The sequence below is a fragment of the Balaenoptera physalus genome (assembly GCF_965194825.1).
Source record: "Balaenoptera physalus genome assembly, chromosome: 8".
Lineage (NCBI taxonomy): Eukaryota > Metazoa > Chordata > Mammalia > Artiodactyla > Balaenopteridae > Balaenoptera > Balaenoptera physalus.
Window position 1 is genome coordinate 85596039 of NC_138887.1, and position 17540 is coordinate 85613578.

The 17540-nt window shown below is 38.2% G+C and overlaps 2 protein-coding genes across 6 annotated transcripts in view; one reads left to right on the forward strand and one right to left on the reverse strand.

Moving 5' to 3' along the window:
- The window catches only part of IMMP2L (inner mitochondrial membrane peptidase subunit 2), a 681598-nt gene that overhangs the window by 200437 nt on the left and 463621 nt on the right, over nt 1-17540 (reverse strand). The window lies entirely within an intron of this gene.
- Nucleotides 825-17540, forward strand: part of LRRN3 (leucine rich repeat neuronal 3) — a 47145-nt gene continuing 30429 nt past the window's right edge. Inside the window, exon 1 of the mRNA XM_082472326.1 lies at nt 825-10237. The gene's annotated coding sequence lies outside the window, so the exon portion shown is untranslated. The remainder of the gene's footprint in view (nt 10238-17540) is intronic.

The window sequence follows — 17540 nt, forward strand, 5'->3', positions numbered from 1 at the left end:
CAGTGGCTAAGAATCCACCTGCCAATGCAGGGGACACGGGTTCGAGCCCTGGTCCGGGTAGACCCCACATGCTGTGGAGCAACTAAGCCCGTGAGCCACAGCTACTGAGCCCGCGTACCACAACTACTGAAGGCCGCACGCCTAGAGCCCGTGCTCTGCAACAAGAGAAGCCACCGCAATAAGAAGCCCATGCACCACAACGAAGAGTAGCCCCCACTTGCTGCAACTAGAGAAAGGCCACACGCAGCAATGAAGACACAACGCAGCCAAAAATAAATAAATAAATTTATTAAAAAAAAAAAAAAGACAGGCCTCTACTGAGAAGTAGGTAAGTGATAGCCAACTGGGCAGGTAAGGAATGGTATGCACCTTACAGAAGAGTTAATAATTAGTGGCTTGAAATTGGTACTGGGAAGCCAGAGGAGGTGCAGAAACATGATCCCCCATCAATCTGCACACACATGCATGTGCACACATACATACACACACACAGCCCTAAGGGGTGGGAAAATGAGTGGCCTCCAAGCAGAGAGGGCCATAAAAATAATCAAGTCCCGAAAGGAGATTGGATTTCAGCTGAAGGAGGAAATAGAAGAAGAGGTCTGGGATATCGTTGAAAGGATGGGAAATCCGCTTACAAAAGAAAAATAGAAAAAGTGGAAAGAATTGGGAGGATCTGTGTAGAATGAAGCATACAGCAGCTGGATGATGGTATGCGAGAGGGTGCTGGAGCCGTGTTATCTGTGACAAGAAAAGCATGTGGAATGAGAGGCAGGGTGGGGGGGGGGCCTACCTCATATAAGGGTGAGTCTCAGAGAGTGACTTGCTGAGAATGCAACAGATGGCGAAGGTTACAAAACTTTGATCTCCGTTAAAGGCTATTCACAGTTCAGAGGACAGGAGGGAGGACACGGTTCAGGCCAGGCAGGGGCCCCAGTGCCCACCCTGTCTGACTCTTAACACTTCCAGGGAGGACACAAGGTGGTCAGCAGGTCCTCAACCACGGGCACCGCGGCGTCTGATGGCAGGAAGCATAGCCCGACTGGCTGTCCAACACTGCTGTGCTGAGGAAAAGCATTAAGTGTGTGCTCCATGGACACTGCTCTAAGCTTCATTTGATAACCACGTGACACTTAGCACAGTGAGTGGTTCCAAACTCAAGCTTGGGAGTCAGATTGATGTGGATTCCAGCCCTGGCTGAGCCATTCACAAGCCATGTTATCGTAGGGAGTGAAGAAACCTGCCTCCTCTTTATCTGTAAAAGGAGGAAACAGTATCTGCTTACAAACTAACTCTAAGACATTAAAGAGATGCTGTAAGCAAAGCGCTTATTTAGCTCAGCGTCTGGTAGACAGCACTCCATAAATAGTATCTAATATTATTAAGTCCTTATTGCTTACCTAATGGACACCTTCCTTTTCCTGGGGAACTTCTCCTTGTCCCCTACCCTTTAATTTGGGCAGGGACGACAGAATAGTGTTTTATCCAGGAATAAGCATATGGCCCAAGTAGGAATTCCCTCCAAATTTTTCACATTGGAACTAAGAGAAAGGGATAGTCTCCCTGGTGGTAAAACTGTGAGATGAAGAACATGAGAGCTGTTGGTGGCCATGCTGTCAGACATGTAAAGAAAGCTGACCAGCAGTAGAAGAGAATAAACCCAATACTCCAAGAAAAGCAGACACAAGAGAACAGAAAAAGAATCTCCTGGCATCATGTGAGTTCACAGCCAATTTGTCTCTGAGGTCCAGTTTCTCTCCTGCCCATATTATTGTTGCATGTAAGACTACATTACCCTGCCCATAACCCCACCTTGTAACTTGAGCTGGTTTAAACCTAAGTTAACTTTAACCTAAGCTAGTTAAAATAGCATTTGTCTCCCTGTCAGCCAAAAGTATCCTGATTAACACACACACTTAGTATGAACAGCTACTAACAGTTTTTAAATAGAAGACACTGGCAGGGATGGTCTCGTAATTCCTTGAAGAATTCTCTATACACACTCAGAGGTCACACTGATAGACAAAACTCGAATTCTGTCAGGCAAAGTCTGCACATTTATCCACCTGCATTTGACTAGATTTCACTACTTCTTATACTACTCAGAACTTCTTTTACCCTACCCAGCTCCTGAATCAGAAACCAGCTGATGAACAGGCCAAATCCAAAGAGAACCAGGCCTGACTTAAATATATAGAGTGATAATAAATGAAGCAGTAACTGTCAAAAATAAATAAGTATGGAGTGTCCAGTATCTGCTCAGAACTACCTTTACCTGCTCATCTTATCAACTCATTTCTGAAAATATTCTAAAGACCAAAGGTTGGAGTAGAATCCGCCGCCCCAAATAGTCCTAGTAGAATAGAGTAGGATTATAAGATAGAGTTGAAGACAATCTTAAGATTTAAAGCTGAAAATTCAGCAGTGGCATCAGTATAGGTAGCAACTATAAGCATCTCGCATCTCTTCTGCCATCATTGCTAGTTGTAGTAAATGGCTTTCATTCCTGAAAACACCTTCCCTACCCTAAAAGGAATAACTCTGCGAACAATCACTAAAAGATCAGACAGAGAACTTTGGCTCTGGGCCTCCTGTATGCTCCATCAATGAAGGAAGAGAACCAGATGAGAATGATTACAGTCACCTTTGTTCTCCCATTTAGCAGAAGTCAAGCAAAAGTGACATAAAATATTCATGAAAATTCAAACAACTCTTTAACCTCTATGGTGCAATATAACAAGATGCCTAAATATTTTACTGACAAAAAAAGCTTGTTTTCTCTGGCTCAGAAATCACTGCCTTGATCTCTTGCTTAGACATAAAAAACTGATAACTTTCATTAGACCACCTTACAAAATAACTCATGTAAAAGCAAGAAAATACCAGCAGACTTTGCCTAAGAATATTGCACAAAGTGTTATCTCATGCTATGTTGGTTCTTAATTTTTGCCTAGAATTCTTATGAACCTACCTGCCATTTGGTTCTTGGAGTTTAATTTTTGCCTAGAACTTACATGAATCTTAGTAGTTATATGAACACAACTGCATTTAACATGTACTAATCAAAGAATAGCAAAAGAGGAAGAAGCCAAGTCAAGAGACACTCTATTCTCCCATAAATAACAGCTCTCTTATGAATAGCCTCATGTGTAACTGATCCGACAAAATCTACCACCTTGAGAGGCAGGTTTTTTATTAACTAAGCAATTCTCCGATTTTACTCAAAAGCTTGGAAGAAAACCAGCACACACGAGAGTAGTAAATTATTCCTTCAGTCACATGATGGGGTTTAATTAATCAAACATTGACCTTTTAATATGTAAAATGCACTACTGAATATACAAAGCAAATAGGACATATTTTCTGCCTTCAAGTTGCTTACTATTTAGGCACAAATAAACCATAAAAGATAATATGCATTGGAGTGAGAGAAATACAATAATAAAAGGTAAATTTAAATTATGATAAAATAAGGAAATACTTATCTCATTGAGATGGAGGGGGGGGCTTCTTAAAAGATGGGATTTTTGAGCAGAAGCCTTGTAGACCTGATACACTTAAGAAGAAATAAACTGTGAAGAATCCAACAGACAAGATTTGTTCAGGAAATGATAAGGCATTTGATGTAGCTGAGGGATGGGATGTGAAATAGGAATAGAGAGAATGACTGGACAGAGATATGGGAAACAAATCAGAGTCAGTGTAGCACAGTGGTTACAAGTGTTAGCCTTAGACTTTGGTTTGATTGCTGACTCCGCTAATAAGCAACTAAGTGAGTTTTTGCACACTTGGCCCTCAGTTTTCTGATCTGTAAAATGAGACTAATGGTTACCTGGTATTCTAATAGGGAGGACTGAATGATACAGTTTATGAAAAACTCTTAACAGACTACTTGGCACAAGACAAGAACTCAATAAATGGTGTCTACTATTATTACTGTTGTGTTGCGATTTAAATTATTGTATCATAGATAGAATTGAATACTAAGTTAAGAAAGTTAGATGTTTTACGAAACAAAACAGCTCCAGGTATAGAAGTAAAATTTTACCCCAAAAGAAATTCATATCTATTTTTCAAAAATAGCTATTATTTCTGATTATAAAAATAATACATATTGACTGCAGAAAGTCTGAGAAGCATAAAAAGAAAATTAAAAACTACCCATTATCATGTGGAGAAAAGGGAACCCTCCTACACTATTGGTGGGAATGTAAATTGGTGCAGCCGCTATCGAGAACAATATGGAGGTTCCTTAAAAAACTAAAAATAGAACTACCATGTGACCCAGCAAGCCCACTCCTGGGCATATAGCCAGAAAAGATGAAAACTCTAATATGAAAAGATACATGCACCCAATGTTCATAGAAGTACTGTTTACAATAGCCAAGACATGGAACCAAACTAAATGTCCATCAACAGATGAATGGATAAAGATGTGGTGTATATATATATACGTGTATATATATATATATATATATATATATATATATATATATATATATATATATATACACATACACACAATGGAATATTACTCAGCCGTAAAAGAATGAAATAATGCCATTTGCAGCAACATGGATGGACCAAGAGATCATCATACTTAGTGAAGCAGAGAAAGACAAATATCATATGATATCACTTAAATGTGGAATCTAAAAGAATGATATAAATGAATTTATTTACAAAACATAAATAGACTCACAGACATAGAAAACAAACTTATGGCTACCGAAGGGAAAAGAGTTGAGGAGGGATAAATTAGGAATTTGGGATGAACAGATATACACTACTATATATAAAATAAACTACAAGGTCCTACTGTATAGCACAGGGAACTACAGTCAATATCTTGTAATAATCTATAACAGAAAATAATCTGAAAAAGAATACACACACACATAACTGAATCACTTCACTTTGCTGTACACCTGAAACTAACACAGCATTTCAACTATGCTTCAATTTTAAAAAATGATGTCATATACAGGTCAGCACTTTATCAAAAACAAAACCAAAAACGAAAAACAACCATTGTCCCATCAAAGATAACTACTACCAATAGTTTAGAATATTTTCTTTTTTGATAGATTTCTTTCCAGTTATTTCTGTGCAACCTATGAACTACCTATCTGGCTACTTACCTATCTAGTCACCTGTATATATTTTCTAAAAATGTACTTTACTATTTCACTATTTTTTACATGGCTAGAGAAGAAGTTAAAGTCAATCCTCTGAAAGGGAAGACAAAAGGGATGAGCAGAGAGAAGCCAAGATGAGAGACAGTTTTAGACTTAGAGAAAGACAAGGAGGACGAGAGGGAAGAAGAGAGGAATCTGAGGAAGAGACAGAAAGACAGAGATTTATCTCCTTGACTTCTGACATCTTTCTCATTTTTGGTTGTGAATTTCCTCAAGGGGTGAAATTACTTTTGTCCTTCAACTAGAGTCGTATCCCGTATTAAAAAACAAGACCTATGGTTAAATAAGGATCTCATTTTTTTTTTCCAATTCTACTTTTCAAAACTCCCTTGAAAAAGAAAATGAGAACTCTACTCCAACTTGCTTTAGTTCAACATTCTAACAAACAGCCAAGGTTCCTCACTTTACATCCTGTTTCTAACTTAAGAGCAAATCTGCTATCAGAATCAGACGAGGAAGGACAGTGCCACTGAAGACCTTCTCAGCTCAGTGTCAGCCCCTCTTCATCAGTGGCCATTCACATGTATTTAACATGTCAGTTCATCTTTCCAACCAGGCACTGCATCTCTTCAGAGCTCTATTTCCCAAATGGTGCCAGCAATAAAAATTCTGTCATTAACACTGAACCAACAGTAACTATATAAAAAGATCCACTGTCGAGTGCATAAAATTTATTCCTTTTTTAAAATAGTATTTTTATTTTTAGCATCCCTTGGTGCTGACTACATTTAATTGGTTGACTCAGTCATCAATCAAGCATTCGCTTATTTTCCAAATGAATACTGAGTGCCCTGTGCAGTAAAAAGAGCCTTGGCTCTGTAGGCAGAGCAAACCGAGTTCAAATTTTAGCTCCATTATTTAATAGTTTTGGGACACTGGGCAAGTAACTTAACTTCTCTGAGCCAATGTTTCTACATTGTCAAATGGGGATAAAAATATCTATCTTATTAAGATGCTGTGAAGATCAAATAATTTTTAAAACAAACAGTATGCAACAAACGTTTTTTTCTCCATGTTTTTACATGCTACAGATGTTAAAGATGATTAAGATACAGACCCTCCCTCCCCCATCCAGGAGAATCTTAGAGATTAAAAAGGGTCAAACTACAGAAACAGTTGTAATATATTAAAAAAAGTGATAAGTGATAGCAGGGATAAAGAATGCTAGCGTGGGTCAAATGAGAGCTCATATCTTGTTAGAGGATCAGAGAAGATTCCACAGGGGAAGCAGCATGTGAACTGAACTAACTTATTTCAGAGTAGGTAGACAAAGTGAGAGGCAGGGACTTAGAATGGAAGGTAGAAAGGACACCCCAAACAAAGGGGATAGTTGGAACAAATGATGATATGATGACAATGACAATGATAATAATGAAAATAATGGTGATGTCAAACATTCATTCAAGCTTACTATGTTCCAGGTACTTTTCTAAGCTTTTAAATATATTAACTACTTTAATCCTCAAAACAATCCTAGGAGGAAACTGAGATGCAGAGATGTTCAGTTCTTGCTGAGGGTCACAAAGGTAGAAAACGGCAAGGTAAGCGTTCAAACCCAGGTTGTCTGTCCCCAGAACCTGCACTCTGACCCACTACCCAGACTACTTCTCTAACAAAAGCACACAGGCAAACACTGCCTAGGATTCCACGAAACAGCAATAAACCTTCACAAATGAGTAGCTTAACTTCAACCATTAAATCAACAAATACGTATTTATTGCACCCCTATATTTTCTTATTTGATGATCCAGGCAGAAAAGGGCTGTAATTACTCATTTATGTTTAAAAATCATTTCAATACATTTTCATTAGAACTGAGTACTCATTCAGGAAACCCTGCACATATTTATTACGAGGCAGCTGACATGCACATCCATGTAATATACTGTATTTGCAATGGATTCTAAAGACAAAAAAAAAAACTTGGAAAGAAGAAAAAAAGGGAAGGAGGAAAAGAAGAAAAAGCAGAGACCTATCAATCATAAGAGGGTGATATAGCGGAAAAATCTTGGAAGACCTGTGGGGTTCCAGTCTTGCTCTCTCTGACCAGCTGTGTGCACATATCACGTTTCTTGAGCTTTTAGGACTCAGGGCATTAGAGTTTTAAGACTTTGTTTCTCATTTGATGACCATTCACAATTGTACTAATTCAAAAGCCCCAAAATCCTCACCCTGTCACAATTTAATGTCTTCACATGGTACTTTATAGATATGATAATAAGTTTTTAACATATCTTTTTGGAGGGCTACCTTTCATTACTAACGAATGGTTGACCTGATGCAAAAGTAAAAAATCACCTGAAACATATACTGCTTCTACTCAGCTGCTGGTGCTCTTGTATCAAAAGGAAACTACAGCCAAAGAACAAAACCCTCACTCTTTTTATCCAAAGCCAGAGTTATTTTCTCTCTCACACTGAAATCTCATTTCTAATGTTCCATGATATTAAATTTATAAAAATGAGTATGAAATCTTTTGAATTTATCATGTGCCTACACCAAAAGGACAATTGCAAGAAAAGCTATCTCATCTCCCATATGCCAGAAAAAGGTAATCACAGGAAGTTAAAACAACTTCCTATGATAGAGCATAAGGTAGCATTTCAAATATTGCACTCTCACTGAATTAAAACTTAGATTTTTATTTGATTTCTGAAAGAGACTGAAATTTATAATATTAGTTATGACTGTTGGTTTCATTTATAAACCAAGAAAGTAGTTTAAACATCTGTTTGATTATCACCACTTCCTTTCATTATGGGAGTCCATTATAATTGGTTTGATAACTGGATTTGTCAATTATACAGTCAACACCAATCAACCACAATGAAATGCTTAAGGAACCAATGGTATAAAACTAAAATTCCTTTTTCACGTAGTTATCACAATTTTAATATAATTCATCCATATGTGGAGATAAAAATCTGCCAGTGGTGAAATTATTTGGAATAGGCAAGAAATTGGCGCTGGAGAGAGTAAGATTGGGGGAGTTACTATTATCACAAGTACAGTAAAGTAAATGTCGACACAGTGCATCACAACGTCCCCGACACTGGACCGTAGGTGCCTAACATTTACGGCGTAAGCGCTAGAGTGTCTAGTAAAGAAGAAACTCTTACGGTAGCATTCTGAAACAAGTGTTACTAGGTTAAACAAGAAACTACTTATGCCTTGAACTTCTTTTTATTCAAAAGGTTAAGAACCATTTGAATAAGGTTTTATAAAAGAAAAAAAATAAAGCATTTGGGAACATTTTAAAGAAAACCACAGAGAGAAAACATTTAGTAGTTAGAAACAAAACTGGTATTACGATTATAATTAATGTAAACTCTTGGTCTATATCATTTCAATAAATACTTAAGGAGTAATTAGATGTGAATGTTTTTTTCCCCTCCCCAAGTAAATCCAGTAACATGAAAACGCCATTTCTTTTTACTCCACTAGAGGGTAGTCTCTCAAAACCAGGGCTGGAGTCATGAATCCAACCTGTTTTTGACCTGTTGATAAATTAATCCTCATGGTGCGTCCTTTTCAACAAGATGTTTCTCTGGATGCTAATTAAGGTTGTAAAACATGCATTTTTTAAAATTCCTGCCTATTTACTCACAGGTGTCCTTACAGAAACATACATTGCTATGCTTTTCTGTGTTTCTTTTCAAATCTCTGATAATTCAGTGGGTGTTTTACATGTGGTATATATAGTATATTTTCCTGGTAAATATAAATTCTGAGTTAATAGGTCTTAAGAACGAAGAGAAATCATTTTCTTGAGGGTTTAATTTTATTGCAGGTGAAGTTCTTCCCCAGAGTTAGTAAAGCATGCACCCTAACACACACACACAGATACCCACTAACACCCTGACACACGTACCCGTTCATATGTGGTTGGCAAATTAATTTCATCACATAAGGAGAAGTGAGTGAATGTTAACCGGAAAAATATATTTTTAAAAATACCCTCTTAATATGCCAATGTTGTGAATTATAGAGAAGCAAATATGTGCTTAATTTTTAAAAACTGGTCAGTGCAGGTCAGAAATGCCATTGCTTTAAAAACAAACAAAAAAAGTGTTATTGAACAACAAGCACATATGCTAAATTAAGTAGGACCTACAGAAAACCAAATGCCACTCAAACAGTTTTAAGCCGCTCTTCTTAAATAATACAGCCCTTGGTGAACTTCACAGAGGAGTCAGAAGCTCTGCATCCCTCCCAGGTGCTTTTAATATTTGGGAAATCCTTATTAGTAATGCGTCCTGCTATTTCCAGAGAGAAAACACAGTTTCTCTGAATGACTGAGAATCCAAAAATGGGAAAACTTGTCAAAAATTCCTCCCCCTCAAAAAAAGGAAGGAAGGAAGCAAAAAAAGGAAAGAAGAAGCGGGGGGGGGGGGAAGGAGGGAGGGAAGGAGGGAGGGAAGGAAGGGAGGAAAAAAGGGAGGAAAGAAGGAGGGAAGGAAGGGAATGATACCTAGGAAAATAAGCAAGGCTGTTTCACTTATTTGTATCCTAAGTAGCAGTGTCACAGAACAGACAGGTTGTTTCAGCCAACCAGACGGGAGCAGCTGCGAGCGCTACATCTTGGCAGTCCGAAGCGATTGGCTCCTCTCTGGGGAGTGGAAGGTGTTCAGTTATTAATGACCGCTGAGCAGGCAGCACCATGTCAGTGTGACAACCGATCGGGCGAACGATGCACCACTAACCACCATGGAAACAAGGAGAAATAAAGCCAGCTCCCAGGATCTCTCTTCACTGGATTGAGGGCTTCAGCCTGCCGACTGAGAGAAAGAGTTCCAGGGAAAAGAAGGAATCCCAGCTGCAGCCTCCCGCCTTCGTTTACATTTTAGAATACAGAGATAAGACTGCTTGCATGTGTGCATATCTATAGTACACGTTTGTGTATACTTTAGTACACACACGTATGCACCTATTTACACCCGGGCAAGAACACAACCATGTGATTATAGCAACTAAGGAGCTGAGGAATCCAGCACGCAGGGACACAGAAGGTGGTGTAGCACAGAAACCGCTTTTACAGGGTAAGTTTGAAATACGCATTTCTATATAAATATGCTCTATTTCTTGTTTAGTTGATGCTCTTTTTTTTTTTTTACACCTAAATTCTCCTCTGATGTTCTCTTCCTGTCTGAATTCTGAGAGCAGTTTTCTTTCCATTTCATTTTTGAGAGGAAATTCAAATGCAAAATCCCTTCGGCTCTGTGTATGCCTAGCTGTGTTTGTGGGATTCTCCAACATGAATTTTACTAGCTTGAACGCCCATCAGAGGATGTGAGTGGGAGAGAAAAAGCAGTGCTGGGGTGGGGGGGGAGGAGGAGAGAAAGGAGGGACAGAGAAGCTAAGGGGACAGTGGGAGAGAAGACCAGAGGAGAAAAGGAGAGGGAGAGGGGGCGAGGGAATTTTGCTTTCTCTTCACAGTACTTGTAATGAAAAGCAGATCACACATCATTCTGTGTTTTGAAACCAACCCCCCAAATGGGGCATTTTTCTCCCTTTCACCTAGTGGTTGGAGATTTAACACAAATGCTGCTGTATGTCAAGAGCCAACACCACTAGCAGAGTGGCAGAATGAGCATATCACAAACAGTTACTGAATTTCTGCCAGGCTACATCTTACGGATTGGGGTAAATGACTTCCCTTTAATAACATCCCCTCGCTGGTCTGAAGGGACAGTGCAAATGTCTGATTGCTTATGCAGCTGCAACTCTAGGTAAAAGGATCCCATGAACCAGAAGAGTTCTAATCTTTTTTGGTAATTAACAGGATCACAGCAGGATGGCTTTAAAGTACATTTCCTATTTAAGAATATTGTTTGTTCAAACCAACGGCTATATTCCCTTTGCTGTTACTGAGCTAGAAGGCTTCATTCGCCTCTAATTTATTCATTTTTAACAATATGTCCTTGTTTCCGTGCTTTTAATTTTCGTGAAAGCAAGCTATGAGAATGCGTCGAAGCTTCCTCATTTAGTGAAAAGGGGACAATGTGGAAAAAAAAAAAAAAAGAAGTAAGCATTCAAAATATCTATCTAGAAAACAGCGTGCCCTGGCACTATAAATACTGCTTATACCCTGTATTCCTCCTCTTTAGCTTCAGGAGCAATGCCTTTGAGACAGAATTACTCTCAGTAAACTATGAGCATCTATGCAGCGATGATTCATGGTATACAGTGTGGGTTAATTTATACTTCCAGTCGTGTGAAAGGAAGCCAGCTACTTAGAATATGCTTTCAAACAGACAACGTCAATTGAGGATGTTATGGAAACATTCACTACCCCCTTTAATGGATCCTGTAAAGATATTAAAACAAACCAAGTATTTACATTTCATCTTCTGCAGCTCCCTCCTCCTTTCCTTTAGGTCAACTAACCAAATAGTTAATGGAGACTGCTTCTTTCGAACTGCACGTTATTTTTTTTCTACAACCGTAATTTCAGAGTTTTTATTCGTTTTCTAGTTTATAATATGAGCCAAAACCAAGAGACAAGAACCAGCCACTTAGACCCTGCCACTTTCCCATACATGTGTCAAAAAATGAGTCGCTTTACAGTATGTAAGGTAAGAAGTCAATTAATTCCAGGGACCTTTGTAAATGATGACAAAAAAGCAGCTCCGACAATATTCCGTGGGCTTTGATTTTCCCTCTGTAAAATGAATAAGTTTAAGAAGAGGTTTCCTGCCCAGAGTGAAAAATGAAAGGTGCTGAAGCATTAGCTCAAAATATTGGCAAGTTTGCTCGCTCTGCCTCAAACGCCACACGCAATCTATAGGAAAACAAAATGATTCATTACAAAGAGGAAAAGGTGTATTTGCTTTTCTGCTATGCATTAGAAGTGTGCCTTCTGCCACAGAACAGATCTGATATTTTTGAGGTACCTCCTAAGTTCCTAGCCAAGAGAAAAAGCTTGAAGCAGATATTCAACCTCCGGATTTCAAACTCCTGTATAATGTAGCATTGCAGTATTGATTTCAGTGTTTCCTAGACCTTTTCTGGGGAAACTTTCCATACCAAACACACACATTCTTAAATCCTACCCAACCTATTTTAAAATTGCAATCAATGACACCTAAGAACAGTGGATTCACTCTTTAACCTTGGTAAAGCTCACATACATATTTTGTGGATTACAGAGATCAATAGTGTGCCCACTTGAGTCTGAGAAATACAATCACTCTAGAACCCCGGGGTTGTCACTCAGTGTGTGCCAGGGAGTTTGGTGATCTGATGAGCATCTACCAATGCCAGATGATGGACATACGAGCATGCCTGCAAGACTTAACCACAGTCTCCTCCAATCATGTAGCTATACCAGAAATAATAGCTTTCTGGCAAGACAAGCTTCAAAGAACCATGTTTTCAGAGTGTTGCTTTTCACAGGCAACATGCTGAGTTAGAATGCTGATTAGTAGGTGGAATTTTTTTCTTTGGTTATTGTTGCTGCTGTTAATAGCTTAAAAAACAGTTGTATCAGCTTTCTAGCCCAGCAATTTATGGACCTATGAAAACAGTAATCAACTTATAATTCACTAACTGTATTTCATTATTTTTGATCTTTTTTACACCTACTCCTTTTTTTTTTTTTGGCCACAAGATGGGTTCGATGTTTTACTTTCTTCCCCCAACTCTGAAGTTTTTCTGCTGCAAAATGCCTATGTAAAATGACATTGCGATATTTATTACAAAATAATTATGTTGATGAGAAAGGTTTGTAATCTGAGTTAAAAAATAACACTTATGTAAGTTAATTAGCAGCCCCTGAAGATGGTCATAGATGAGATATCTGCTGGGGAATCTGAAGGAGATCGTTGAAAAGGAAGCTAATAGCATGCTAAAAAATGAGTCCCTACTTCTAGCCTCAGTGAGGATGCCCCCAAAGAATGATTTAAAATAATGTAGCTCCAGCCAATCTGGAGAAACACTGGACACATCTGCAGCCACTTAAAATGTTCCATGGAGACCTGCTTCTGAGGGTTTAATCACTTATGTATCCCTCCTCGGTCCCATGCAACTAAATAAAGCAGGTAAACATGAGGCAACAGATCAGTATATCTCATCAGGGCTGCCAAAGGTAAAGCTCTTTTATGCTGGCTGCGAGAGCAGCACTTAGGAAAGCTTCCCAGCGTAGCAACTGAACACAGGTCCTGCGCACTGTGCAGTGCATGCCGCCCTGGCTCTCTTCTGATGAAGTGATGTCTGGTTGGACACCTAGCAAGTAGTACATGACAGCAATCGTTCCCTTGGCCACAAAGTAAACGGAAATCAAACTTCATATAAAGAAAGTAGGTGGTGCCAGAGGATAGAAAAAGTAACAGGGAGAAATATAAATGTTTCTTTAACCTGATGGGAGGGGTAGAAATAGCTCTCAGTTGGCGCTATTTAGAAGTCATTAAGTCAAGGGGAGCAGAGATGACAAAATGTTCATCTCAAATTGTGTGAAGAAATGCAGTGCCCACCGGGCCATCTACTGTATTTGCATAATTGTCATATTTGTATATAACTGTTTGCGACTATGTTAATTTATCTTTAGGTTGTGATGAAGGAGGGCTATTTTTTAAGGTGCAATTCATAAAAGCACATTATACAACCTCAGCGTGGGGAAATGAAGAAGGGGAAGAGATTTTCGTATAATAGTAGAATTTTAGGATTGAATGGGACCTTTGGTAAATGGTCTAATATGCTCATTTTACTGGGGAAGAAACTGAGGCCCAAAGGGTTTAACATCTTTACCCCAAATCACTCAGCTCCTTATTGGAGGCCTAGGGTAGAACCCCTCACAGTGCTCCCTCCAGCAGCCTGTTAAAGGTCTGCCTACTCACTCTTCCAAAGATAATACTCTTTAAAAAGTAAAAGAAAAGACTCATAGATATATGCAAAAAAAAAAAAAAAAAAAAAACTTAAGGAGGTGTTTATCCAGATAATCAAGTACTCTAAAAGTAAAAGCAGACATTCAACAATAGAAGCCATATGATTTGTTAAGTACCTCACAACCAAATATTTGTCTTTGGGATGTAGTCTACTATATTCTGTAATAAGTCATAAAAATTAGAGATTTGCCCTGTTTTCAAAACATCTTAATAATAACACTGCTCTCCTTCACCTATAGAAATTCAGCTATTGATAAGCCACTGTAAGTTTTCCCAGGAATTCTGAAGAGACTCTCCAATCCTTTTTTACTGGGTTTACCAGTAATATTTTAAGGCACTTACATGTGTCCTCTTTATATGCACTGTCCATTCTCAGGCTTTGCTTCTACACCTCACAGAGGAAATTCTCAGAATAGCAATCCCTACTTTCCTCTCTCCATCTCCCCCATTCTGCCTTATGTTTTCATTTCCAAAGTTAAAAGTGAGAGCCTTTGTAGACAGTGACATACCTCCTTAATTTCACAGCCCTATTTTTTTCTTTTTGGCAAATTTCTCTGTTTCTAAATGTGCTCTCCACATTTCGCTAAGATAATAGCAATGAACGGACCCAAAAACTTTGAGGAAGTAAAGGAGGATACAAAAAAATAACACAGCAATTGTGACTATTTGTTTAAGAGCTATACTGTGTACAGAGTAAATGACATTTGCTCCTCCCAACAACCTGCTGAGGGAGTAATGATGATCACCTCTCTTAAGATTGGAGAATTAAGTTCTGTGAGGTTAGAGACTTGTGACAGTCAGGGAGCTAACATGTGGAGGAGCTGGGTAGCCTCACTCCAAAGACGGTACAGCAATGATCATAGTACCTGGCACTCTGTGAGCCCATTAGTAAATATTCGTTCCCTTTTCCCTGAAATCCCACTCTAGCCTAACCCTTCCAAGTTTTATGCCCTTTGTACCATACCACACTATATGTGGATAGATTTCTGCAATTAAAAATCTGTACTTCTTAATTTACATCACAGCTAATAATATGCCCAAGTTAAATTAAAAAGAAAAACACACACACACACAACCAACATCTATTCTTGGAGAAAAAGATTCATGTCTTCTACCTACTCATCCATATGTTTGTCTGACAGCATTAGCACTCTGATAAACAGATACTTGGCAAAGGTCTCAAAAATTGGATAAAATGTGATGAGTAAATTATTCAGGCATGTTCCAGGTTGTTGGAAAATTAAGAGCAAAGTCCTCAAAGTCATTTGAAGCACCACCAATGGATAAAGTTGACTAGAAAAGCAGCTTCTTTGGCATCTCCTTTCTAGTTAATCTTGGAGAGAAAATGGCACACAAAGACCTCAAAATGCCAGTAAATTTATTCAGATTATTCTGAGGGCCCTTTCTAACGGAGATTTTATCTTTCAAAAGTAATGTCATCCTTGGAATAAATGAAAATCCCTGAAACACATGTTCTAAAGTTATCATGTAAAGCTTTACTTGCAGAAGGTGAAGCATTCTACAGATAATCAGCTACTCTGTTTAAGAAGGGGTGTAAACATCACCACTTTTTTCCATGTCTGCATTGAAAAGGCCCATGGACTCCCCAGTGACCCACTGAAAGGCTTAGCATCAACAAGCAATATTTTCTATTTCCAGAGGGCTGAAACCCCTGGGATTTAATTCCCTGAGGAGTGAGAAAGGAGGCAGTGTTTCCCGACTTGTACAAAGCAGTGACTCCAGGAAGGGGAGAACGTATGCCCCTGGAACTGAGCCTGCTAACGGGCCATGGCTAAGCAATGGTCTTCAGCAAGTCTCAGGACTTGCAACACCTGCCAATGACATGAGTAATACTGAATATTTTCATTACAGAAAATACTTAAAGAGGCCTCATTTGCATTGTGGTAGACAGGACTGAATGCGCTTTATTACAAACGCTCTCTAAAATTAGGAAATTAAATTAATAAAATGACTACAAAGGAACAAGGGCAAATATTCTAGTAGATTCATTCCACTGGTAAAATTTGCTCCATAATATCTTACAGTCTCGTAACACTGAAAGGTCAGGGCATTTAAATTACATTGTTAGAAATTTACTTTTGTTACGAAAAACTAAAAACTCAAAAAAATGCTAACAGCAGACATGTATTTTCAGAGGTACAATTCATATTGGCCTTTATGTCATTAGAATAGTTTTCTCACTGCTATATTCATATTCCCAAGACATATTGGTCTTATCATTGTTTGCTAACAATGTCTCTGGGCTCCATGTTTAATTCTATTGTCATAAAAAAATCAGTCACTCAGAAACACCAAATACTGAATATATTCTACAGAGTATATGGGACCACAATGGACTTTTTTGAAATTTCAAATAGTTGCAGGAGGTAATTTCAATATACATCTAGACAGATCGTATTTTGATTTCTACAAAGACCAAGGGGTTAATGTCCTTACACTGCACATGTTTAAGGCATTGAGAGTAAAACAATGGAGTGGGTGAAAATGGGCCTGAGTGTAGGTTGCAATGCTGTATCACTGAAGAGAAAGTGCAGTAGAATGGAATGAGAAAAACAATGCTACAACCATATATGCAAAAGAAATATATTCTAAGCATTTAGAAAACTTGGAAGCTCTTTTCCTAATAATTCTTGAATGAAAAACAAGTAAAATGCCATTATAAGATAGAGCTTAGATTGTATTCATCCAACAAGTCAATTCTTTGTGTGAATAGCTGAACTGATTCACTTACCAAACATACAATTTATATTTGTTCCTCTTACTGTAGTCTATCACCCACGCATTTTTTACACAAACACTACAGCGGCTCAAAGAGTGTCATAAGGTGATGTTCAGCTAACTTTTTAAAATCAGTGAGGCATTTGCCAAAGTACCATTTCCTTAATCAGTTACTTTACTTTTAACAAGCAAGCAAATTCCATATAAATATCAAAGTCTCATTTTTCATTTACACTATAAACTGTGTCACACTCTGCTGCTGTTGGACAAAATGGTCAAAGAAATGAAGAATTACATGTTTTATGACATAAAATACTGTTAGCAGAGACCTAATGAGTTCAAATCGCATTATGTCTCTTTGACAATCCCTTATTGGCTAAGGGAATGACCACAGAATTAGCAGATCTCATTTACTAAATACAGGCATTTTCTGTGCCCAACACTGCTGAACACTTCACGTGAATTTTCTCATTTAACCCTCATAATAATCATATGAAGCAAGTTTTTTATTATTATTATTTTAATAGTAATTATTATTAATCCCATTTTACAAATGAGAGAAATAAGGCTTAGTGAAGAAAAGCAACTTGCCTCACCTAATTAAAGGCAGAACTGAATAAAGGAACCAGGTCAGTTTGGCTCTAAATATCATGCCTTTGTACACCAGGCAACACTGCTTCCCTGTTGGTATTACCTAAATATAATTAGTCTATACGGCCTT